The 27,513-nt window shown below is 37.3% G+C and overlaps 1 protein-coding gene across 12 annotated transcripts in view; it reads left to right on the top strand.

Moving 5' to 3' along the window:
• ATXN1 (ataxin 1) overlaps positions 1–27,513 on the top strand; it is a 516,919-nt gene that overhangs the window by 105,005 nt on the left and 384,401 nt on the right. For all 12 annotated transcript variants that reach the window (XM_072603913.1, XM_072603906.1, XM_072603904.1 and 9 more), the window contains one exon: positions 18,314–18,439. The gene's annotated coding sequence lies outside the window, so the exon portion shown is untranslated. The remainder of the gene's footprint in view (positions 1–18,313; positions 18,440–27,513) is intronic.

Here is a 27,513-nt window from a genome sequence, read left to right as displayed (position 1 = left end):
AGAAGAAATGGGTTTAAGTAGTTTAGAGATTTGAAGAGGAATCCATTCTAGGTTTGGGAGAACAACATGTATGTTTTCAAAGAGATAAGAGAAGACAGGACAAAATTAGGGTGTACCTGGTAGTCTAGTTTGGCTGGAATATGGAGTATGTGAATATAAATTTGAAAAGTAAATTGCAGCCTGTTGGATGGGAGGACCTTAAATACCTAAGGTATGTGTGTTAGTCGGTAGACAGTACTTAAACAATGAAGGCCAGCAGAGAGCAATTTTATCTGAGGGAGAGTTGGGTGTGACACAATGAGCTTGAAAGGAGGAGGTTTGGGTCTGGATATTAAAGGCTTGGTGAGGGGTGAACAAAAGGATTGCTATGTAGCTGTGAGGTCTCAGTTGAAGTTAGACAACAATAAATATGTAATGAGTCTAGGCCTCAAGATTTTGTGACTTCCTCTAACAGTAATTGGCAGTTGTGGGATAGGATTAGAGAAGGCTAATGGTGGTGTTGGGGTACCCACAGGTGGAGATTATCCAAAAAAGTGGAGTGACAGCAGGCTTAATGGACTAGGAGAACAGGGTGCCATTGTAAGAGTAGAGGAGTATTAGGAGTGAGAGTATGGGAAAAGCAGAAGGATAGGAAACTGTGGCCAGAGAAGGGAACTTCAAAGCTCTGGATTTTGAGGCTTCTAGCAGTTTTTGAAGTGAGGGTAAGGTCTGAGTTATGGGTAGGGGAAATGGAGTAGAGGTCTTAGGATTTGAAGAGCTGAGAGGCCACACAAGTGCTTATTGAAACTGATGAGGATGATAACTAGGAATGGGATAGAGAGGAAGTTGACAAGCTTGTAAGTCACTGAAGTGGGTGGGAGAAGTTTCTGAGAGTTGTTCAGTTGGTTGATGACAGTGAAAAGCATTGGAAAGGATATGATATACAGTGTGAACTTCAGAGAAGGAGGTCGTTGAATAATGAGGTCTAAACCAAAGTCTGAAAGTGGTGTTGAGGAGCATGAAATATGTGTGTTCCTGGCTTTATGAGGTGCGGGAGGATGAGTGGTTGAAGGGCTGGTCCTCAGCTGAGAATACAGCTGTCAACTAGGGCCAGCATAATGGAATGATATTAAATAGATTGAGATAATTTATAATAGAACTGGAGTTCTAAAGGGCCTATTGGGAAGGTAAAAATAGGAGGCCAGTGATGGGGTAGGTGTTAAATTGAGATGCAGAGGGACTAGGACAATAATTATAAAAACGTTAAGATACTGAGACCTGGAAGAGGTCTTAAATTCATCTGGTACAATATTATCATTTTACAGATAAGGAAACTGAGGCCCAGATGATTTATTTGTGCAAAGTCAGACAAATTGTAAGTAGCAGAGATCCTTTGGCACTACATCTAGTACTCTTTCTGGAGTTTATATCTAGGTACTAGATTAGATAGTGTTTTGGGATGACAGTGATTACCCACAGTGGATAGAGTGCCAGACCTGGAGTCAGGAGTACTTCTCTTCCTGAGTTCAAATCTGGCCTCACTGAACCTCGATTGCCTCAGTTTCCTCATCTATATTTTAGTGAAAGGAAAAAGCAGTTAGATCACTGTGGCCCAAAGGTGTAACTTGAGAGGGGAATTATGTGCAATTTGCCTGGACAAGTTAAGACTTTTTTTAAAAAGTAATGTGATTAAAAACTTAACTGTTGTCATTTCAGTCACATCTGGTTCTTTGTGACCCTGTTTGTGTGTGTATGTGTAGGTTTGCAAAGATGCTGGATTGGTCTGCTTTTCCTTCTCTACTTCATATGACAGATGAGGAAACTGAGGCCAACAGGGTTAAGTAATTTGCCTAGGTTCACATAGTAAGTATCTGAGGCCAGATTTTAACTCAGGAAGAGTTATCTTCCTCACTCCAGGCCTGGCACTCTATCCCCTGTACCGCCTCGCTGTTCAGAAACTTAATATTGAACATTAATACAACCAAATGGATTTGTTGGATAATTACATATTTGCATGTAAATTCATTAATTTCAATGCATTTGGTATCACAGCAGCTTTTTAGTTACATGCTCAAAGAGTGCATCTGATTTCTTCATTCATTCATTCTCATTTTTCAGGACAGGTATGAACCTCACAATTTTAGAAATAAAGAATAAAGGCTTGGAGTAGGTTAAGTGACTTGCCCAAGGTCAAACTGCTAATATAGTGTTAAAGCTTTGATGAACTCAAGCCCACATCTTCAGGGTCCAAATCCAGGGCTTCTCCTAGGAAGATGTCACTTTAGAAACAAAGTGAAATAAACAAGCTTTACCAAAGTCAGGGGTGTGACTTGACTGAGCAGAAATGATCATCCTGCATTGCTTTGTAAAACTAATGTAGATATTTTGCAGTTTTGCATTGATCTAGATGGATTTTAAATCTAGATGGGATTTTAAAATGGCTCACTCCTTTCTGTGTGAGGAAACGATTGAAAAGAACTAGAAATCATCATTTCTTTTTCTTTTAGCCTGGCTTCTAGTATTATTTTTAGTGTTTAACCTTTGAGGAAAGTTATAAATCATTGAAACTTGGCACTGAGTAATAGAGATTGTTACTGGGATTACTTTGGAATTATTAAAAGTCAAATTGCATTTTAATAATTGACCAAGAAATGCAGATGGGTTGCCCAAACCCAGAGTGTGCTTTTTCTCATTCATAATAGTGAAATTTGTTTTGTATTGCATAGATATTAATTAGCACTTAGGGCACTGACATACTTCTGCTCCCCCTTTTCTGATCTGTTCATAAAAAGAGCTGATTGCATCACAAGATGCAGCGAATTCAAGGACTGGCACCCTTTACCGTCTCCCCCATTCCTAACTCTATAAATTTTTATTCACAGTTGGCCAAACTTGGGTTGCTTTTAGGCAAGAATAATGGGGATGTGGATGAAGTGTGGAGGGCATTCTGAACCTAAAACACCATTAATGCATCAATATAGAATATGAAATGATGGCCCCAATAAGAGCTATCAATTTTAATTTTAAATTAACATTTTAATTAATTTTTATTTTTGAAAACATGATTTTTACCAAATAAGAATGTTAAACTTTTATCAAATGATAATACCATTATATATTACTGTACAGGATTAGCTGATTTTCCTTGAAAGTAATGAGGACTCAGGAAAAAAATTAACATCGTTTAAAAAGTGTGTGTGTGTGTGTGTGTGTGTGTGTGTGTGTGTGTGTGTGTGTGTAAAATGAAGATAATAATGCTAGGAAGAAATACTGACTTTAAAATTTAACAAGCATGTGCTCAATTTAAAGCAATGTATGTGGGACTGGTAAAGTGGAACCAACAATACTTGTTATTACTTTTCTTTCAAACCAGTATGATATTCTAAGAAGGGAAAGGTTAGTGTGTTACATTTAGATTAAGATGAACATTTTATGATTCCACAAACTTAATTAGAGGGGCTGTGAAGGGGAAATCCAAGGGCTTAATTGAGAAAAATTCACAGGACATTAAGAAAGGAAACAGGTTTGTTGTGCTTATGGAATAACTTGCCCCTGACACTTTGTGTTCAGAAGGTTGGGAAAATATAAGACATAAATCCACATCAGATCATTAATATTTTAAGTAGATGAACCTCAGTAACTGGGGTCACTTTGAGGGAAATTTTGGTTTGTCTTAGAGGAAGATAAAAATTCCTGTTAGTGTAATACACTAAAAAGTGGTGTTATTGTTCTTGCTCTAGGATGTTAACTTCATTTTTAAGAAACATTGGGTGCAAGTCTTTAAAGAGACGTTAGGAAGTTAAGGAGGTGAATTGGGTCCTGAGCCCTTGAATCTTGTGGTGTTTAGTTCAAACAATGGCAGATGAGAGTGTTGCACATTGTCAGGAAGTCTAGGATGCATCTGCAGGAATATGTGCATGTAATAACTTGGATATTATATGGTTACATGACACAGTATTGAGCCATCAAAATTTCAATGCATGAAAAACCACAAATTTTTAATGTTATTAAATTCAAGGTGCCTTTTAAAAATATATTTTGTATTTTTTGGAATGACATAAATTTCAAAAAACCGCTAAAGGGTTAAAGGAAGTAGATTTCCGGGGGACACTGAGTAATCTTTTTTTAAAGAGGGAGGTAGGCCAAATAAGTTTGGAAACCTCTGTTCTAGCCTGTCAGAAGTTTTCTAGATCCTAACTTTGGCCTCTAATGTATTAGCTGTTCCTCCCAGATATGTCATCTTCAAATTTATTGAAACTACTATTTATGCCTTCACTTAAGTCATTGATAAAAATATTGAACAGATGAACTGTCAAAGAATGTGAGGAGTTTTTGAGATAATGAGGAGACTGATGTAACCAGATCAGAGACATCGGGTTGAGACATACGAAGTATATTACGTGTATTTGGGGGAGGAGGATGGTGGAGCTAGTGCATATCTTTTGGGTTTTATTTTGAACACTGGACACACTCATACACTTACTAATCTTCCTATCATTAGAGAACTTTAAGTTTTTCTGCTGTAGGATAGGAAATAAATGGCTTTAGAACGAAACATTTGACCTTTACATATCAGATGTTATTAGCAAGTTATCTATGTTGGAGGCAACAGAACTTTTACTGATTGGTCTTTAGCAGATGAACCTGAGCACTCCAGCAGGCAGGTCCTCTTTTGTAAGGAATAAAGCAGTAAGAAAACCTCATTAATTTGTAGTTACTTCAGGGAAGAACTGTCTGAATTAATGAAGCTTAAGCTAATAAATATTTTAAATGGAGAGAGGTTTTGATTTAAAAAAACTTTAATGCTATGAAATATACTATAATACTATAGAATAACTCATACCAAGCTAACACATGACTGAGTTCTTTTGGCTATTGTTAATGACTATATTAATAATTTGTAATTAACAGCTCATTTCAGTTTGAGAAAAATTAAAATTAATAGTCTTTCATGTGCAAAACCTTCTGCTAGGCAATGAGGACACTAAGAAGACATGGTTCCTGCCTTCAAGACATTTATAGTCTTGTAAAGAAGATTACATGCACAAATGAAGAAGGCACAAGGTAGAATATGATAGTGGCAAAGGAGAGTCTGGCAAAATACTATAAAAAATTTTAGGAGAAGGGATATCAATTTCATCTGATTAGCACATCAGTTATACATAAAAAAGTTGTGTTTAAAAAGCATCATACCAACCAATCAAAAAAAAAAACATTAACACTTACTTTGTGCCAAGCTCTGGGGATGTAAAGAAGGATAAAAACAGTACCTGCCTTTAAGGATCTCGCTTTCTAATGGGAAAGACTACATATAAATTACTAGGAATGTACAAGAGCTATATAGAGTATTTAGGAGGTGATCTTGAGAAAGGCCCTAGCAATTGAGGAGACTGTATATATCTGTGGGAGAGGGATGTCTGCCTACTACAAAAAGTGGGCTTGACTGAAAACTTGACAGAAACCAGGGAACTGAAAAGGTGACTGGGAGGGGATGGAACATTATTAAAGGCATGGAGGCAGCCAGTACAATGTCTTAGAGAGAAAGTAGAGTACCATATTCAAGGAACAACAAGTAAATAAATAAGCCAGTGAATCTATATAATGATGATGATGATGAACAATCAGCAATTCGTATAGTTCTTTAAGATTTGCAAAACAAAGATGCTCTTGTCTTCATTTTATAGATGAGAGAACTGAGGCAAAGAGGGGTTAATTGACTTGTCCTGGGTCAAACAGTGGCTAAGTGACTGAGGCAGGATTTGAACTCAAGTCTAATTACTCCAAGTCCAACATTTGAAGTCAGGCACAAAGAGACTAGAATGGAAAGAAGGAGCAAAGTTATAAAGAGCTTTAAATGCTAAACAGAAGCATTTATATTTGATTGTAGAGGTAACAGGGAGCCACTGGAATTTACTGAGTTGAAGGTGCCATGGTCAGGCCTGTACTTTAGGAAAATCACTTTGTTAGCTAAGTTAGAGGATGGATTGGAGTAGGGAGTTTTATCTAATTATATTAGTCCAGTCAAGAGGCGACAAGGACTTGAACGAGGGTGTTGATCCCAGTTTGGTAACATATTAGCAGTTAAGAATTGTGAAAATTTTAAAGAATCATCACAGAGATATATGATTAGAGATAAGGTAAGTGTGGATGATGAGTGACCAGTGACAGCCAGTAGATTTACAGTTTCATGTGCAGTTATCTTTTTTGTTGTACTGTTATAGAAATGCTTGTTTCATTCCATTAATTAAAGATAAAATTTAATAATTAAAAAAAGAATGCATGAAGCTCATTGGATGAATCCCCCTGTGGAGAATTTATAGGAGCATATTGATCAAAATGTCACTGAATGAAAAAGTATACCAGGATTATAATCTTTGTTGTCATTGGCGGAAGCATCCACATGAGCAAGTTCATAGATCCTTTGAAGACTTATGAGAGTTAAACATTTTCCTTAAAATTTTATTTATACTCTGAAAACCCATGTAGGAAGATATCCTGTACCACAAATAAAAATATTAGCCCAACCTCTGTTTAGAGTTGTTGGGAAGTTTTTTTGTTTCTTTTTTTCTTTTATAAATTATGAATATGCCTGAATTAATGAGCTGCCATTTAAATGTTTAAAAAAAATGAATACAAGGTTGTTGGGTATCTGGCCAAGGTTAGTGTGTTGCCTTCTAATCTACTGACATGAAAATAACCTAGTGTAACATAACTTTGATCTAACGATAATCACAAAATCCTAGGAAATCATTTGATTCTGAAACTGGACAAGGTATGTAGTGCTTAGAAAACAGACCTAGGCACAAGGGAACCCCCTTTTCAGGGAAGTATCACCAGACTTCCATTCTAACTCATACAAAAAAAATAAGATCACAGGTTTATAGATTTAGAACTGGAAGGAACTTAGGAGGTCATTTTATAGAACAGGACCTGAGAGCCAGAAGGGTTCAGAGATTTATTCAAGGTCACACAGGTAGTAATAGAGGTGAGACAGGAACCTAGGTCATTTGACTCTGAAGCTTTTTTTTTTTTTATTTTTAACTATACTGTGTTACTTCTAAAGTCTGTCATTTGATGATCTGATGTGGTCAGGAAGCATTGTAACCATTAACCACTAGCACAGTGCCTGATGCATAGTAAGCACTTAATAGTTCTTTCCTCCCTCTCTCCCTCCCTTCCTTCCTTCCTCCCTCCCTCCCTTCCTCAGTTCCTTACTCCCTCCCTCCTTTCTTCCCTCCATCCTTTCCTCCCTTCACCTTATTTTAGTATTCTTTTCTAAAACGATTAAGATTAACTTCTAAAAGTATATTAAGAAAATATTTCAGCCATTTTCCCATTTTATTAAACATCATTTCCTTTTTGTATTATGAGACAAAATAATTTTGTTCCCATCTCACACTTCTAATAACAGGTAAATGGTATATATTATATATATTGTTACATATATAATGTTACTATATATATTACTAATATATATATATTGACATATTACTAATAGAGGGTGTTTTAAAGTGGCAAAACAAACAAAAAGCCTTTCATAATGTATCACATGCCTTTATGAAAAGAGTAACTTCTTGCCACAGTTAGATTTATAAATGTCAGCAGGCTTTGTGGTGTTTCCTTTTCATGAGTCTTTGTTTCCAGTATTGTGGTTTCCACTGGTTGTAGTCATAATCTTAATAGTTAAAACAAAAGAAAATTATTTTGTCCCATGGAAAGAGGAACACTTTCTTGACCCGTTGATTATATGCATTGCCCTGGTGGTAAAATAAGGATGATTTTCAAAGCAAAATGCCAGAAGTTTACTAATTTCAAACACAATGTCTTTGTGAACTCCTGTTAGGCAGAAGTGCAGAGTTAATTTTTTTGACTTTCTACATTTTACATGTCAGAGACAGGCAGACACACAGTGAATAATGGCTTAATTATTTAAAAGGAAAATTAAAAGACATTTTGTATAGTTTCATTAGGACAAGGACAAGAGTTGTCCAGGGTAGGCAATCATAGGTGGTTAGCAATCTGGATCAATGGTGGGGATACACTTATGAGATCACATATCCATTGGACTTCAAAGTATTTGTTTAGTAATAAGGCTTTTCTTGTCAATTTCTATTTCGTGGTGCTCACTTGCAAGAGATACTAGCACTTTCCACTCAGAAGTTTGATAACTGTTTCTTTTCTTAAGAGATTTCCATCTTTCCAAGTGAGAATTGCTTCAAGAAAGAAAACAGCATAGTTGACAAACGTTTGACTTTGAAGTCAGGGAGATCCAGGTTCAAGTCTAATTTCTTACCTACACTCACCATGTAATCTTGGATAAGTCACTTAATCCCTCAGTCTTCTAGGTAATTTTTTTTTTAACATTTAAGGTAAAAAGAAATACCAGTCTGCATTGCTGGAAGAAGTTTCTTCACATGGAAATTCTCTATATGGATACAGTCACAGGGTCTACTTATTTTTCTGTTTTTAATTTTAAACTGATGATACTTAATGTGGTGATACCTCATTCAATTTGTTATTTTCTTAGATATACAACCCTGGTTATGCTGCCACCACTAATTTTAGGATAATTTACATATGATATACATATACATGATATGATATACATAGACAGACCTGCAGAATTATGGATACTGCAGCATTTGAAAAGTGTGCCAAAATTATTGATTGTCGGATCATCATAACAGCTAGCTTTTAAATGGTATTTTGAGGATTGCAAAGTGCTTTACAAATATCTGGTTTAATCCTCACAACAATTCTATGAGGTAGGAGCTGTCAACTCATTTTACAGTTAAGGAAACTGAGATAGTTGGAGTTTAAATTGCTTGCCCAGGTTGATATCAATACTAAATATCTGAGGCTAGATTTAAATTCAGTTCTTCTTTACTCCAGCTTCAGTGTTCTATCCATTGTGCCACCTAGCTACCTAATTTCTAGAGATTTAGTCTGTATTTCATAATGTGAAAACAACCAATTCTCATTAGTTGGGAAGGCAGCTCTATATAAATTTAAGAGCTAATTTCCTTGAAAAGTCAGCCAGTTCAGAGAAAGCTATCTGTGAAACAGGTTATAATCATGAAAATTCAACCATCAGTTGAACCTTGCACTTTTTAAACAGTTGTTTTTGGCATCATGTAGACAGGCCTGGGCTGGGAGAGCATATAGACTTAGATTTTTAGTTCCCAAGGGATCATTAAATAACCACAGCTAAAAATAAAAATTGAAAAAAAAATATTGAAACTCACCAGAGTGCTTTGTCATGGGATTCATATTTTAGCAGTGAGTCATGTTTGGAGTTTGAATTACTGAGTATGATACATCATTAGCTTTAGCAAAAGTACTGATAATGCATTTTTAAGCTTTTGGGCTCTGCTTGTGTGCTTGGACATTGTAAAAAGTGAGTTCAGCAGATGTAGAACTCACCTTCTCAGAGCTTACCATTAAAGATACATAACACTGGTGACAAACAAATATGTCAAGGAAATGGGATGACTGAACAAAGATTGAAGAAGTAAACAGTAATTTATTATATTTGTAATAAGGTTGTTAAGCACTGTGTGTAAGAAAAAGAGCAAAGGTGAGTGTGATACTAAGAGAAGAGGAAGTTATAAGAAATGCATGCTCAAAAAAGAAATTGGACTGAGGGGAAGTTACCATCTTTTTTTCTCCTAGGATCAGACTTTTAGAACTGGAAAAAGCCTAGCAGGTTAACTAACTCAAGCTCTTTATTTGACAGATGAGGAAACTGTAGAAGAGAGAAGCTAAGTTTCATGGTCGCAAGAGCTAATAAGTTCCTTCACACTTGCTTCTAATTTTTGAAAAGACTATATTCTTTTTCCAGAATATTTAAAAACATTTGAACAAAATTCAACTAGGTTATTCAACAGAGATCTACAGTGGCTAGAAAGCTAGCACATAAAAATTCTATTATGTCAGCCTAGGGGCAGTGGTGTGTGTGTGTGTGCGCACGTGTGTGCCCATGTGTATGTGTGCATGCATGTGTGGGGAAAAAGAAAGGGAAGTGTTGAGAGGTGATTTGATTTATGGTATACATGAATCAATGTGAAAATGGGATGTTTTAATTGAATTCTGGTATATTTTGACATTTTCCTTCCATAATAATGTTTTCTTTCACAAAAGTCCTACTTGGCTGCCTTGTCATGGCATAGAGGTGAGTCTTGAAGACTGTGCAAGGAAAGCTCAAATTCTATCAGATCTTAACAAAGCTAGAAAGGCTTCCAATGTGGGATCAGTGTCAGACTGTATGTCTTCTGTTGAAGCCTAGGTAGGAGAAATTCATCCTGAAGTATAACTACTACATGGCAGATTTTGTTTCTTTATCCACTGTTATTTTTTGAATGTTTGTTTTGGTTTTGTCAGATAGCACAATTGCAATTGCTGCTTTTTTGGACTTATTTAATAAATAGCAAATTTCCATCCCCTCAGTTTTATTTTGTATGTCTTTGTTTTTTGAATGTGTTTCTTGTAAGCAAAAAAAATCATAGTTTTGTTTTCTCATACAGTCTGTTCTTTTTCATTTTATTGAATTGTTTAATCCATTCACATTTAAAGTTATGAATTGAGTTTGTTTTCCTTCATTTATCTCAAATATACTTTTTAAAGTATATTTGTATATTATTTATCCCTCTTCTGACATAAATACAGTACTATATTTCTTCAGTTACTTTACCTTAGTCTTTTAAGGTGGCCCTGTTCTCCCTGTTTTTCTCTCCCTCCCCCTAGATCCCCTCCTTTTGTGTGTTACTCCTTTCCCTTTCGAGTTTTGCTCAATAGTTACTTTAACTCTACTGTTTTCATCTGGTTATAGATCTCTTTACCTCTTTTTTTCCCTTTCAGTTATTCAAACAGTTGCCCCCTTACTCTCCTCCTCTTCAACTAGTCCTGTTCCTTAACTTTTTCACATTGTCTGCTATTTTTTTCATTCTTTTGGTTCTGCTTTATAATTTCTTGATTTCTCATAAAGTCATTAGCTTCCATATGCTCCATTCTAATTTTTATGAATTATTTTCTTCAGTGGGCTTTTGGACCCCTCCTCCTTGGCTTTTTGAACCTCTTTTGCCCTTTGGGCTAGTCTATTTTTTAAAGTGTTATTCAGGATTTTGGGGGTCTCCTTTAGCAAGCAGTTGACTCGTTCTTCATGATTTTGTTGCATCACTCTCATTTCTCTTCCCAGTTTTTCTTCTACTTCTCTTACTTGATTTTCAAAATTCTTTTTGAGCTCTTCCATAGCCTGTGACCAATTCATATTTTTCTTGGAGCTTTTTGGTGTAGGGACTTTGACTTTGTTTTCTCCTGGTTATATGTTTTGATCTTTGTCACCAAAGTAAGATTCTGTAGTTTGACGTTTTTCCTTTGTTTGCTTATGTTCCCAGCCAAATGCTTGACTTTCTAAGTATTTGTCAAGGTAGGACTCTGCTTCCAGTGTTGGTGGGGCAGAGGAGTGGATGTACAGTCCCAGACTTCAGGGGTTTTGTATCAGCTGCTAAATCCCCTGTCTGTGGGCCCAGAGCTCCAGAAGCTGCTGCTGCTGCTGCTGCGCTTGCAGGTACCACTGCAGGTGCTGCCTCTTCCTTCTCCACCCCAGGTCTGGGGCCAGACCCCAGCCTGACCACGTCCCTCCCCCATTCAGGTCCCACAGAGTTTTCCCACTGACCTATGTTGTCTTTGGTGTTGGTGGGTTGAGATGTCTGGAAACTGCCACAGCTCCCGGTTATTCAGTCCCTTGAAGCCTGCTCTGGCACTGTCTGTGACAGTGTGACCCAGGCCAGACTGTGCTCTGCTCCACTCCCAGCACAGTGCAATAGACACTTCCCATTGACCTTCTAGCCTGTCTTGTGCTGGATATTTGCTTCAATTTGTCATTCTGTGGATTCTGCAGCTCCAAAATTTGTTTACAGTCAATTTTTTACAAGTATTTGCAGGGGTTTGGAGGGAGAACTCAGGCAGGTCCCTGCTTTTACTCCACCATCTTGGCTCTGCCCCCCCCCTCTTATTAACGTTTTAAATTTAGTTTTTGCACCCCTTTTCAAAAAAGATTTCTCTCTTCATTTTCCATCTTCTCTTTCTAGCTATTCAAGATCCTCATTCTCTGATTCATGACTCCTATAATTATCTAGTCTCTCCTCTTTTCCCCCCTGTATTCTTGCAATCAAAGTTTCTAAGGTATCCATTCTAGACTCTTACCTCTAAGGCAGTTTCTGTCACTATCTTGTAGAACTTGCCCATAGACTCTCCCTTTTCTATTGTACCTGATCTCTTACTGGTGTCTCTGCTATCTCTGTCATTAGCTGCTGAATGTATTCACTCTTCATTTTTGCTTTTAGGAGTATTAAAAAAAACCCAAATAATCTCTTCAGGGCTAATTTTCTTTCTAAAAATATTTCAAACTCCTCTTTATTATTGAACATTCATTTTTTTTTTTCATTTAGGACTACTCTCATATTTACAAGGTAGGTCACCTTCAACTGCATCCTGAGATCTGTTGCTCTTATGAACACATTATTCCATTCCTTCCTGTGTTTGCTGGTGGGTGCAGAATAGTCTTGTATTATTCAAATTTCCTTTCCTTTGTATTTGAAGGTCATTCTTCTGATTGCTTACAGAACTTATTGTTTCAGATTTGAATGGTTAAATTTAAACACTATGTGTCTTGGAGTTAGCAGCATTAGATTTTTTTTCCTTCTTTTCTGGAGGTGATCTGTGAATTCTTTCAAATGGTATTTCATTTTCTATTTACAGAAGTTCTGGGCAATTCTCTTCTATTATTTCCTCTATTATGGAGTTAAGGCTTTTTGTCCTGTCATGTTTTTTGAAAGACCTATGATCCTTAGATTGTCTTTTTGTGTCTTTTATTTGAGATCAGCATGTTTTCCTTGCAATGAGCATATTTTCTTTTAATGTTATTGTTTTTGGCTTCTTTTCTTCTACGTTAGCCTTCCTTTCTGTACATATGCATTCTCAATCTATTGTTCACTCTTTGGGTTTTGGGATTGTTGTTTTGTTTTGTTTTGTTTCTGGAGAGACCTGCATTTACAAATTCCAGTTTTTCTGTTCTGTCCATTAGTTTGTTGTACAGGCCATAAATCCTGCTGTCATAATTCTCATTTGTCTTTTGACCACTCAGGAATAGTGAATTGTGGTTCCATGTTCTCATATTCTGCGGAATCCTCTGTCTCATCCAGTGTTAGATCATTTTCCTTTATTTTGTGATATTTATTGATAGAGCAGATGGATGGTACAGTGGATAGTGCCAGACCTGGAGTTGGGAAGACATGAGTTTGAATCCAGCCTCAGACACTTATTATCTGTGTGACCCTAGGCAAGTCACTTAACTCTGTTTGCCTTAGTTTCTTCATCTAGAAAAAGAGCTGGAAAAGAAAATGACAAACTGCTTCAGTATCTTTGCCATGAAAACCTCCCAAAGGGGTCACAAACAGTTGGACACAACTGAAATGAGTAATCAACAATAATTTATTTATGGATGCTTGAACTCATTTACTAAATCTGGAGGCCATATTTACTTCAGTTGTTAAGGTTTTCTGTGTTGGTTTATCTGCTTATTATGTTTAGGTTCTTTGAGTTTTTTTCCTAAAATCTCTTAGGTAATTTCAGTATTTATCTCCCTCCCCTGTTTTCTCCCTGTTTACTGTCTGACTTCCTCCCCTATGATAGTTGTTACCCTAGGAGCTGTCTCTCAAAGTGTATCAGTCCCTTCATTTCATAGTTCACCAGCCCAGGCTTCTGTTCCAAGTAACTTTTGGGTGATCTGAACTGACCCAGCTGAATGTCACTGCCAGTGGACTGACCCCAGCAGTTTAAAGAGCCACCACATTCCTGCCAGGGGTTTATTTGCCCTGGCTCCTGGATTTCAGAGCTTTGCAGAATTGCTGTTATGATGTAGTGGTGCCTAGGAAGTTATTTCCCCTATAGTGCTGAGGTTGTATTGGCTATTTGTTCTGGTCTGGGCATGAGGTCTCCACAATACTGTAAAGAGGAAGCCTCACTTGGGGTATGAGTGGGTAGGAGTTTTGTGTAAGCCTATGTTGAGTATTTGGGTTTGCTAGGGGTACCGCTGATAGTGGGAAGTGAGGGAGGGGTGCGAAGTGAGCTCAGGGTCAATGAAGATCAGCTTCAGGATCGTTTTTTAAACCTTTTGGATTCTGGATGTCCTAGACTATGAAGACAGCTAATTGTGTTTTATCTTTGATTCATATTTTATCTTTTGAAGAGGTCCTCCATTTTGTCCAGTGATGGATTTTTTTTTAGCCACAGAATAGATAGAAATACAAAGTAGCAATCTGCCCTAGAGAGCCATCTTTTTCATCTGCAGTGATGGTGATTTAGTGGTGAGTCATAAAACAGAGTACAGAGATCACATGGATCTTAGGCTATCTAAAAACATGAATTTAAATGTTGATAGTCTAGTGACCAGCAAGTTGGGACACTACTGGAAGAAACAGAAACACAGCCATGTGGATACTAGTTCTACTCCTTTCCTCTTGCAGGTAGGAGACTGAGTTCCAGCATAGGCACCATCATCATACCAATAACTGCAACAAGAATATCTGTGGCATTCATGTAGCCTTTTAAGGTTTACAAACTGCTTTATGTAGCTTATGTCATATAATCCTACTGACTTTGGATTTTCGTCTTATTTTCATTCATTGGGAAAGTTTTGTTTAGAGGGGTAACTAACTTACCTGTCAAGCTAGCCATAAGGTTTGGAGAAGAGATTTGAACTCCAGTCTCTCCTGACTCTAAATCTAGAACCCATGTCTCTTGGATTCCAGTTCAGTACTTTATCTGCCATATCAGTGCTGCCTTTTCTTATACTTTTCCAATTAAAAAAAACAACAAAATAACTGAGCAAATGGAAACTTAGCAAAAAAACCAACCACTGCCTGGTCCCAAACCTCTCTATACAGTCTCAATTCTGTTAATTAGGCACATTTGTGACTTATCCAGTTCTCTTGAAGAGTGGTTTGTTCGTTTGTTCGTTTTCTTTTTTTGGAGTTTTGTCTAAGTCACTTAAAGACGATCAGGCCCTTCTACAGTTGGCAGGTAGTTTGGGGGAGATGAAATTCTCGGCACTTAATTTTACTATCTATTAAGAGCACTGGTAAAAAAAAGTTTGGCCGAGGTGTTGGCTGGAATTCTTATTTAAAATGAGATGTGAAAAATTGTCAGGAAGTTTCTTTTATACAGGTGATGTTAGGTCCCCCAAAAGCAAGTATAATTGAGAACTGGCAATAATTCACATAACATTTCTTTCCCTACCTTAGTGGAGATAAATAGTCATCATAACGAGAGATACTTTCAAGTGAGATTAGTTTAATTCTTCTCAATAAGCAGGATAATCTCTTTCCCACTATGAGTCTGGTTTTTTCTCTGGAAAGGACGTTGTAGTATCATAAAGGCATTCTGTTTCTAAGAGATTGGTTGAGGAGACACATGAAAAGAGCACAATGTACCTATAAATTTCATCATTTTTTTTAATTTTAGGAAAAAGTAAATGTGTATATATCCACACATATTACACAGGGCTCAAAAGAGAAACCTACAGTGAATTATATATAATGTTATTGATGAGGTTTAAGAGAAAAAAATTAATTACATTTAAATGACATAAAGAATTTAGTATAAAATTCAGGGATATCCTGCAGAACTTTGAAGTTTGTAATAATTTTGATAAGACATTGTAGCATAGTTCACTGCAAGTCCTGAGCCCCATCACACTTCTCCCTGCTCTCCTCCTGGCAGACTCCAACTCCCCTTTATTTGTATCTGTTTGTGTAGCGTTAGTTTCTCTGAGTAATGGTTTGCTAGAGTTGTGTTTATGAAACTAAAATATAAGCCCATATCCAGGCCTTAATTCATCATGAATCTGAATATTTCCCCCTTAAAATTTCTTTTTCCATGGTGGAGGCAAGATAAAGACAGTTAGTTATCTTTCAGAATTCCTGATTTACGATCATTTAATCATGTATCAATACGTTTGAGTGGGAGCTGAATTGGTGAAAAAACCTGAACAGAGCTCCAAGAGCAGGTGAAATCTTTACAATCTGACTTCATTGTAGAAAATCATTGGATGAATGAATGAAAGATACATTTATTAAGCTCTTAATATGTGCTGAGTTGTGCTAAGCAGAAAGACTCCAAATAAAACAAGGGAGACAATCCTTGCTCTGAAGGAGCTCATACTCTAATTGAGGGAGACAGCACATAAAAGACAGTTCAGATACAGAACAAAAGGACTAGCCAGGAATATATGATAAAGGTCCACTGGTTCTGCAGTACTGTGTAAGGAAAAGCCCAAGGGTCCTTAGGTTACATCAGAAGATCTGATGATAGTGTTAGGGATCTGTCTTTGTCCTTCAAAGGTAGGATATGGAAACACTCAGTGTTCTCAGTCATTTTCAGATAATTTTATCCTCTCTTGTCTCCATTGGCTTAGCAAGAGATTTGAATGTAAATTACTTGAACCAATCTGATGTTTTCACTTATTTATTTTATCATTTTCATCATTATCAGAAAGTATTTATTAAATGGTTCTATTGTGCCTGAGCAGGACCATATATATAAAACCCAGGGAAGGTGGTGAGGTGGGGCATTTTAGAAAATCAAATGATGTTATTTTTGGAGGACTTTCCGAATGTTAGGTAATTATGTGCAGTAAACAGGTATTATTTTTCTTAGTTTAAGGTTGACACACTTGAGGTGAGAATATTAATGATTGACTCAGAATCAGGAGCAGAGAGGATAGATATTGGAAGTCAGGGGATGAGTAGCAGCTCATCCTTGGCTCTGAGCAAGGGCTAAAAACTGTACCCAGACAACTTTCCTGATTAAAATGGAAAGAACAAATACAAGTGAGCCTTAAAAAATGTAGGTAATGCTTTTATATTATTTCTTCAAACCAAAGGGGAAGAAAACAGCTTTAATGGAACACTAAAATAAAATCACTTAGACTTGCACCCCATCTCACATGAGGATTGTGAATACATGGTAAAAAAAAAAAAGAAAAGAAAAGAAGAACTTTTCATAGTGATATTGGCCTATAATGATTCTGCTATGTAGGCTTGAGTGGCTGCTGTGAGTGGGGGACAAGAAGCATGCATCTTCTTAACCAGGCATTTAAAATTCATAATGTAGACTAACTTTTAAATTTATGTAGAGGAGATTTTATCACAATTGAGTCAGACAACCCAAACCTATCAACTTTCTGTTTCTAAATCAAGTGGAAAATTCTCTTTCCTTATTATTTCTTATCTTCCTAGCCTTAAAAAAACTTTCATATCAAGATATTAATAACAGTTTGTCATTCTGATAATCCCTTACAAGCTTTTTGCTATGTCATAGTGTGGCATGCTGAAAGAGGTTATCCTGATACCCCATTGACACTTGGTAGCTTTCTAAGTGATGTTTCTCATAGTTTAGCTTTAATTTTAATTTCGTGATTTATCTTCCATACTGAGAGGAGGTCTGGTATAGTATATAGAAGTCTGACCTTTGAGTCATATTACTCGAGTTCAGGTGTTGCCCTTTGACACATAACTAGCCATATGAACCATGGTGAGATACTTAGCTTTTTTCATTGCTCCTAGCAACTGAGATTATAAGTTACCAAAGAACTACAGACTTGCATTGCTCAAGGGGGATTTCTGCACTACAACTTCCCAGCACTAATGATGTCACAGATGAGGATCCAAAAAACCCCTCCTGTTATGTTCTACAAGCCTGGACCTGTGTCTTGTTTATCTTTGTATTCTTCTCAATATACCTAATATTGTGTTTTACACATAGCAAATGATTCCATACATGTTTATCTAATGAAAGAACATTAATTTGAACCATCTAACTCATTGCACATTTTGGAGCTAAACTCTTCCATGTCATTAGGCAGACATTCAGACCTCGCACAAACTTAAAAAATGAGAATGGTACTTTGAAAGCTAATGTCTTCTCCATTTACATATTTGATTTCTTTCTAAAAGCAAGCCTTCATTTTTGTAACTAGAGTCCCATGGAGTATGCATTCTTTGATGCTCATTTAATTTATTAATACTTACTTTCTTGGGATTTAAAAAATATTTTCAGATGTTTTAAGTTGTCACTAAAAGTCACTCCAAAAAGACTTGATGTAGATCAGTTGTCTGATAACTGGTATGGTAGTGATGAAAATGCTTGATTGAGGTTATAAGATACATATTTGAGAAAGGCCAGGGATTTCCCCAGAGCCACCGAACAAGCACTTGAAGTGGCATTTTCATTCTGACGTCTTGTCTTGGTTGTTTTTGTTTTTGTTGTACCACAGCATATTGGAGCACAATGAAAGAGTTTATTCCCAGGCCTCAGGAGAAGTTCAGCTGCACCCAGTGAGAAAGAGAGCAGGGGTAGACAGAAGGCTGCATGAATGGTCTTGAAACATACCTGCTATTAGGTAAGTCTTCTGAACAGAAGGGCTTGGTTCATATTGGCCTTTAATTTCATGAATTCTCACTTATTTTATGTACCTGAACATCTTATTACAGTGTGTAACTATTTCTGTCTAACACAAGCAATAGGATATTGGAGGATTTGTTTTCTTAATGAAAAATCCAAGTAATACAACCCAATACACAGTGTGTTTGTTTCAGAAATCAAGAAAATGATACTATCTGAATAAACTTTATTTGTTGATAGGAAGAGTCATGGCCAGCTGCCATTTTAACTGAGAATACCAGGTTTAACAAAACAAAGACTAGGAGCTGGTTCAAATCCTACCTTGGATACTTATCACTTGTTGGGTCTTGGGCCAGTCCTTTCACCCTATTGGACTTTAGTTTCCTCATGTATAAAATAGGTAAGATGGTGAGAGTTGAGTAAAATGACCTCTGAAGCCCCTTCCAGCTCTAGACCCATGATCCTATTACTAAGGGAGGTTCCTTTCTTTGGATTTGAATATCTGATAATGAGTCAGTCAGTCAGTCTGTCAGCAAACATCTATTAAGTAACAGCTGCATGCCAGGCACTTTGCTGGTCTCTGGGATACGAAGACAAAAACTGGGACAGTATCTCATCTCATGGAGTTTACATTCTACTGGGGTGTGGGAGGTAATAATGCGTAAGATATAAGCAAAATAAATACAATGTTATGAGAGCAGGGTTAGCAACTAGGGGAACCAGGAAGGGCATATTGAAAAAAGCAATACTTGAATTAAGCTTTGAAAAGAACTGGAAACTTCAAGAGGTAGAGATGTGTGTGTGTGGGTATGTGGGTGGGTGTGGGTGTGTATGTGTGTGTATGTGAGACAGAGAGAGAGAGAGAGACAGAGAGAGAGATTGATTACAGGTATAGAGGAAAAACTATTCAAAAATGTAGAACTGAATCAATTATCTTAGCGAGGTAGCACAGTGGATAGAGAGGAGGGGGCCTGCAGTCAGGAGAACCTGAGTTCAAATTTGGCCTCAGATTCTTATAAGCTATGTGAGTCAGGATAAGTCATTTACCCTCTATTGTCTCAGTTTCTCCATCTGCAAAATGGAGATAATATTACCTGTTTTCCAGAGTTGAGAAGATCAAATGAAATAAATTTTAAACTGTCTGATAGGCACTTAATAAATTCTTTCTTCCTTCCTTCATATAATAGACAGAAGGCTTGATTGACAGTAGCCAGTATGAATTTTAGTAAAAAATTGTGCATTTATTGTCAGAGGACCTGGGATTAAATCTGACTTTTCTCCTGACTGCCTGTGTGGTCTTGACCAAGTCATTTTAATTAGGGGCTTTCTAAGGACTCTCCCAGCTCTAGATCTGATAATCTTTTGTGGCTATTCAGCATGAAATGGGTGGGAAGGTACCTCTTATTCAGAGCATCCAATGTCCTTTACTCATTGGGTGGCAACTTTAGCTAGTTGGAAGTTCTAGGAAGGAAATAAACTACCCCTGAAAGTAGCTATAGCAGTAAGTACTAAACTGTATTAGATCACAGAAACAGTTACGCCACCCTATGTGCCCTTAGAGCTTCCACCCCCTCACAATGTATACAAGTAGTAAAATGAATTAAATAATAACAATTTTTTTTTCAATCATTATCACATAATGAATGAATGACTTGCCTTGGGAAATAATTATTTGCAAAACTGTTAAGCTTTCCAGTTTAAACTTGTGGAGTTACTTGCTACTACAGATACTAATGATCCAGTCCTTTGCTAAGTGAGAAATTGCATTCTCTCAGGGTAATAATGTACTTCCATTTAAGAGATGGCAAGATGCAGTTCAATTACAGAATGAGCCGATTACAAATGACAAAGAGGCTTCATTTGGGCTTTTGCTTTTTCCTTTTATATAGGAAATCTATAGTTTCCCTGCTGCCTTTCATAGTGTAGATGGCTTACCTGCCACCCTTTCCCCCATTGAAATCTGTAACTGCTGTTTATATTTAGAGGCATTTATTTTTCCCTTTATTTCTAAACTTCCTCTTTCTGAAACTGAGCTGAGAGAGACACTTTGAATGATGCTTGGATGTCACTCTGGTTAGCAGCTGGCTGCCTGCCTCTGAATGTGGTGCCTTATTTGGGTTTCACAACTGCATTTTTTCTCTTACAAATGTTAAATTATGAAGTGCAGGAAACCACATGAATGCAACATTAAGATAGAAAATTCAAACCCAATTAGGTCAGAAAATGCTAGTGTTAAAATTCTCTTGGTAACAATATCTTCCCTGAAATCAATGTGGAAAGCATTTTTTACCTGTGGGCTGCTACAGTTCGGTGAATTGTATGTGTCATAATATCCTCATCTCCATTTATGCTGCATCTGCACATGTTTTCTATATCATATTGAATCATAAGTTTTGGTCATGCTCCATTGTTTGCTACCCTCCCTTCCCTGCTGAGGATCCAAATCCTACCCATCTATCAAGGTCTAGCTCAAGTCCCTGGAATCTTGGCTGATTCTTCCAGTCCTCATTAATCTCCCTCTCCTTTGAACTTTATAACCCACAGTCTATACCACATAATTTAGCACTTAATCATATACCTCTATATGTCTGCATCCATCCTTTGTTCCTTCCCTCCAGTCTCAGAGAATGAGGTGGCGGTCCTCCTCACCACACTCCACATATCCTTGCTTTCATCTTATCTTTTATGACATCTTATTCCCTCTCTGTCTCTCTCTGTCTCTCTCTGTCTCTGTCTCTGTCTCTCTCTCTCTCTCTCTCTCTCTGTCTCTCTCTCTCTGTGTTTCTTTCCCTCCTATGCCCCCCCCCCATTTTTGTTTATTGGTTCTTTTTGTCTACAGTTCGCTCATATCTTCGCAGTTTTTGTTTATCTATAAAATGAGAGGGTTGGACTCAGTGTTGTCTTAGCACTCTTCTAGCTCTAGATCTTTGATGGTATAATTCTATTTAAAAATCAAACAAAAGAAAATTTCAAATCTTCCCTTGACCATTCTATCCCCTCAATCCTTTTTTTTTTTTTTTTATGTTTCCTGGCCATTCGCTACTAAACTTCTAAAGAGAGTGGCTTTTACTTATTGCCTTCTTTTTCACTCACTCATTTTTAAACACATGTAAATTAGACTCGCTACCCCACCATGGTTGAAATTGTTCTTCCCAAGATAACTATATTACTATGAGTGGAAAAATCATTACTGATCTGCATTGTTCAAGAGCATATCCTTCATCAGTGAAATCACAGTTCTGGACCATGGTCTCCTGTGACATATTAATTGCTAAATTCAATGCATTTCTGTTAGTCTTCATTTTGGGAAATGTTTTTTACAGTATTTGACAAGTGTTCACCATTAACTAACTCATTGATACTCTCTCTCTTTCTTTGGCTTTATGGAAACTTTGTCTTTTCCTGGTTCACCTCTTACCTCCCTGACTGTTCCTTCTAAGTATCTTAATGGTTCATTCCCCTCCTTCAGTCATCTAAATATGAATGTCCCCTAAGGAGCTTCCCCGTGCCTTCTTTGCCTTTCTATGCTCTTTTTAACTGGAGGCCTTGTGCATTTCTATGACTAGTTATCTTCTCTATGAAGATGACTCCCAAATGTTACCTTCAGTCCTAATTTCTCCTTTGATCAGTATTTTTATGTTTCCGACAGTCTGTAGTGCATTTCCACCTATATCCTGATGGTTCCTCAAATTCATCTTGTCCCATACTCAGTTCTTCCCATTTTCTTCCTAACTTTCCAATTTGTTTTGGTGGCATTAATATCCTCTGAGTCACCCAAGCTTGAGAACTCATCTTTTTTTGCCTTCTCACCTACCTTATCCAATTATTGGCTAAGTTCAGTTCAATATCTATCAGAACCAGCCTTTATCTCCACTCAAGAATGCCTAATTCAATCTGTCTTCCACTCAGATGCAAAGTGATTTTCCTAAAGCATTTATGACCATATAACCCCCTCCCTCTGCCAACTCAATAAACTCTAACAGCTCCCTCTTACCTTTAGGATCAAATATAAAATCCTATTTGGCATTCAAAGCCCTTTCCAATCTGCTCCCTTTCTACCTCTCTATTCTTCTTATATTTTACTTCTCCAAATATACTATACAGTATAGTTTGCTGTTTCTCACATGGGATACTTTATTTCCCAGCTCCTTACCTGTCATTGTTTCCCATATCTGGAATGTTTTCCCTCCTCACTCCGACTTCTAGATTCCTTTAAGACTGTTTAGATCTCACCCTCTGAAGGAGGCCTTTGCCATCCCCTTACTTCTAGTGCCTCTCCTTTGAGGTTACCTGCCACTTACACTGTTTGTATCTTGCATACACAGAGATATTTGAATGTTGATATTACCTCCATTTGTACCTGAGCTCATTTAGAGCCTAGAAAGTATGTTTGCCTTTCTTTGTATTCCCGATGTGGTGCTAACCAAATTTTTGTTGAGTGACTAATTGACCGGACTATTGTAATTGCCTTTTCTTTTTCCATCTCTACTCTTTCCCATCTTTCCTTTACATGGCTGCCAGAATAGCATCCCTGATCTTAAAGTCCAACTGTGTCATTCCTATCCTCACTACCTCCAGTGATTCCCTGTTGCCGATAGGATAAAATAAAAATTCCTTAGCTTAGCTTTTACACCTTCACAATTAGGTTTTCAACTTTTCATCCCATTTTCCATTATGCATTCATCATTCCAACAAGAGTGGTGTACTAGATGGTCTCATCCTATGTGCATTTGTGCTAGCTGTACCCCATTCTTAAGACAATCTCTCTGCCATTTTAAATCCTTTTTCTTTAGGTGTTGGTGCTTTCCATCATCCTGTCTGAAAGTGATCTCTTTTGCCTTTACCCTATTCTACTGTACAGTGTTTTTATTTATTTACTTATCTTTAGGAATATTTGTGATCCTTCAACCCTATCCATCCCCTTTAGAACCTCTCCAATGGCTTTTCCATCTACTTCCAACCCTCCTACAGTAAGAACAGCCTGTGAGGAGGCCTGGTGCAGCAGTAGTCATATATGGTGGTGGGGTACTGGGAATCAGCTTGCCATTGCTAGAACCATGGGATTAATAATAAATATCCTAGGATTTCTCCCTCTAAGGGACCATAGGTCAGTCCTCCCTTTTACAAATAAGGAAATTAAAGTCCAGAGATTGTAAACAACTCACCCAAGATTATTCAGGCATTGTGGAACAGACCTGAACTTGGACCTTGGTCTTTGGGCTACTAGCCTAGTTGTTATTTCAGTGTCACCACCTGACATCTCTAAGAATTTGGAAGATCCTAGTTTATAGTATCATAAACTAAGAACCAAAAGGAACCTTAAAGGTCATTGAGTCTGTCAAGATATTAGGAAACACCCTATTTTACAGAGTGAAGGCCCAGCAAGCAAGTTGTGCCCTGAACTTGCCATAGCAACAATCCTTTGCACTCTTCTGGAACTGATGGTCCCTGAGTTTGGTCAAACACCAACAGGCACAGACACGAAACCCTGCTATAAATTGCCTCACTGTTGTTGTGTTCCACTACTGTTGTTACACTATGCTTTTTCACTATTTGTCTAGCCACAAGTATATAAATCAAGGTTCAGCCACGCTAAAGTGGGTCCTCCTCCCCTTACTACAGGCAGGGTCCCAACATGTATCCTTGCTTGTAAGCTCTTTCCTTCACTTTGAAACTAAACTTCTGTTTGATTCCTGACTCTCCTACCTCTACCTTGCTGTTTGGTTCCAGCCACTCACAGACTGCAGGCTGGTTCCACCCAGCTGACAACTCCAATCCCCATTATAGATGAGGAGACTGAAGTAAACAACTTGTCCAGAGTCGCACAGATTATAAGTATCTGAGATTTTACCTGGGATTTGAACCTGAATTTTTGTGACTTCAAGGCTAAAATTCTATCTACTAACCCATGAAGCTATATATAAGGCTAGCAAGTCAGGCTAGCTGAAGTAACAAGGCCCCCTGAGGGAGAGTAAGGAAGCATCATGTGCCAGGAAAATCAATGCCACCATTACTTTAACTGCTACTTTCCAGCAGGTTCTGATGTCCAGGAGACCCTGAACCAAGATTTTTGTGACTAGTTGTACCCCTCAGACTACTGGTCATGTTTCTAGACCTGACCCGGTGGCCGTCATTAAAGGAAACAGTCACCATGGAGAAGGGCTCCACCTTCCTTGCCACTACCAGTACCACCTTCTGACCAGCTTTCCCCAGATGGCTCTATTACGTTAGGAAACATCACCTATAGATATGTGTCCTGACTCCTGCTCTTGTGGGTACTGCAGCTATAACTACTTAAAAGTTTCCGTTGCCAGAGTCTTTGACATTGCTAGTTGGTTCAACATCAGAAAAATGAATTGTTTCCTTAGTAAAAATTATATTAAACAAAATGCAGCTCTGTTGTGTTATCCTCAGGACCAAGGGACTTTTCCATCTGACTTAGAGCTGAAACTTTCTGTATGTGCTGTCTCTCTCATTAGGATATGAGCTTCTTGGGTATAGGGACTGTCTTCATTTTCTTTTTGTTTCCCCAAAGTCCCTTGCTCATAAGCACTTAATAAATGCTTTTTCATTCATTCATTCATACTATAAGACAGTTTTCCTTTTGGGAGCCCCAGCCTTCTCTGCTTTTCTTAGCATTTTAATTTGTCAGTTTCAAATGTGAGAGATTTGGGGTGGTTAACTTCATTGCCAAGAATATTCTCACTACTGAAACCATATGGCATTTAAATGGGGACAAATTAAAATATTCTGGTTGGGTTCGCAGCTTCGGACCTGGAAACTAAAAATAATGAAAGGCAGCCTGGTGGGTCTGTAGTCAGGGAGACCTGAGTTCAAATTCATCCTCAGACACTTAGTAGCTTTGTGACCTTGGACAAGTCACTTAACCTCCATTTGCTTCAGTTTCCTCATTTGTAAAATGGGAATAATAATAGCACATTTCCCAGGATGCTGTGAAGCTCAAATAAGATAATAATTTTAAAGCATTTAGCACAATGCCTGGTCCATATTAAGTGCCATATAAATAATAATATTATTATTTCTCCACACTTTATGCCTTTCTTCCTTCTTCTACTAATTCCAATAGATTTATCATTTGGAGTCATCAAATCTTTTTTCATTGTATAATTTTTGTTCCCCCAGATAATCTTTTTTGATGCTCATGATGATTGTTGCAGAATCAGGAAGAACCAATAGAAAGACCTCTCCTAGTCTACCTTGGATGACAGGGGGACAAAATGGCCCATGTATATTTGTTAGTTACTAAGATAGCCACTGGCGTGACTGAGTTCATCAATTATTCTGTAATTTGGAATCAAGTTTTGACTCTTATATAGATACAGTTTTACTTGAAGGAACTGAGTTAATTCTGAACTTAGATAAGGGAAGTTTAAAAAAATGAGCTCATTTTCTCTGTGTAGGGGTTAACACCATTCCTATCTTGTTCTAAGCCAAATGTGACTTAGAAGAAAGATAACCCAGATTGGATCAGAAGTAGGGGATTTTTCTCCACCTTTTCTCAGCTAATAGGAAAAAAATGTTTTTGAAATGAACTGAATCGGTTCCCAAAGCAACTGGTGTTAAGTGGAAATGAGGCTTTTATAATCTGTGTGCTTCCTGGTGACCTGTTTTGAGTTCCTCCTATGTGGATTCTTTCCAGGGAGGGGAGGTGTGCTTCTTTTGTGAATCAGAAGGAGAGCAAGTGCTCAGCCCTATTATAGAATTGTTCATTTGTTTACATAAGTACGTAAGCCTTTGTTAAATGGTTTCTGGTCTCTGTTAAATGGTAAGGGGACAATAGGGACATGGTTGTGCAGCTGGAAGAATGTATGGAAATAATAAAGCCATAATTTGAGTGAGGTAGCAGGAGTTTCAATTCCCAGTTTGCAGGATATGTTTAGCACTACATAACGGTTCATTGATTATCTTCTTTATTAGTACCCGTAGATTTTTTTTTTAATTGATACTGAAAACACATTTACATAATTGGAGACCCCATGAAACATTTTTTTGACATGATATATTCTTGAAAGCAAAAAAAAGAAAAAAGTGGAAGAAAGAAAAATGTCCATGGGGCTCTTTAAGCTATAAGTGTAGCTTTTTGAAGATTATCGATATGAATGTGCAATTCATTCTCTTCCCACCTGCACCCCTCCACCCTCCACTCCTGCCTGTCAATGAAAAGCTGCTCAGAAACATTCATATTTATAGTGACTTTCATTTATTCCAAATGCTCAGACTGATCCTTCAAATACTCATTTCCCAAAGCATTACAATAATGTCTCTTCAGCAGACTCCAGAATGCCTTGCACATAGTAGGTCCTTACCATTTATTAAATGCTTTAATGAATGAATGACTATTGACCTTTTCTGGCTAGGCCTTTTTAATGATAAAAATCATAGAACAAATAAATATATTTATACTTCACACAAGTTATGTGGCTTGGCAGGGCTATTAGGAAATCTTACTAATTCAGGAAATTGGGTGAGTTTTCTGACACTAAGCAACATACAAACAGATGCCTCTTTATTTTGTAAGCTTTCTCACCTTGGCGACTCTCAAGGAATTCTGAAGAGAGGTATTTGCCTGGGAGTGGAATGGAAATAATTCATAATTAACTGGCTTACTGTTGGAGTAACTACAGGAAGAAGCCCATCCAGAAGTATTCTGATGAACCTTGTAAAGAATCATTAGATAAACTGTCAAATAATGCCAACTGTACCTTTTGTTTGGTTACAATGGCAAAGAGCAGGCTTTTGAGATGTACACCAAAGAATCATAGATTATGGCTGCAAGGAACATTGGGAATCATCTAATCCATTTCCTTCATTTTATAGATGAGGAAAAGTTGGTAATGAGGAGGTCATGAAAGGTCCATTGCCTGGGATTGCACAAAAATAGTTAAGTGGTGAAATTGGGATTTGAATCCAAACCTGGTGACTAGTACTCTTTCTGCTTTATCTTTTGTCAATTTTGCAAGAAACAACACCAGATTCTAAAGATTCAAAATTTGTTGTTCAGCCATTTCAGTCATATTCAACTCTTCTTGACCCCATTTGGGGTTTTTTTTG

Source organism: Notamacropus eugenii, chromosome 4 (genome assembly GCF_028372415.1).
Source record: "Notamacropus eugenii isolate mMacEug1 chromosome 4, mMacEug1.pri_v2, whole genome shotgun sequence".
Taxonomy (NCBI): Eukaryota; Metazoa; Chordata; class Mammalia; order Diprotodontia; family Macropodidae; genus Notamacropus; species Notamacropus eugenii.
The sequence above is the reverse complement of the archived record's forward strand: the minus strand, read 5'-3'. Positions and strand labels throughout refer to the sequence as shown.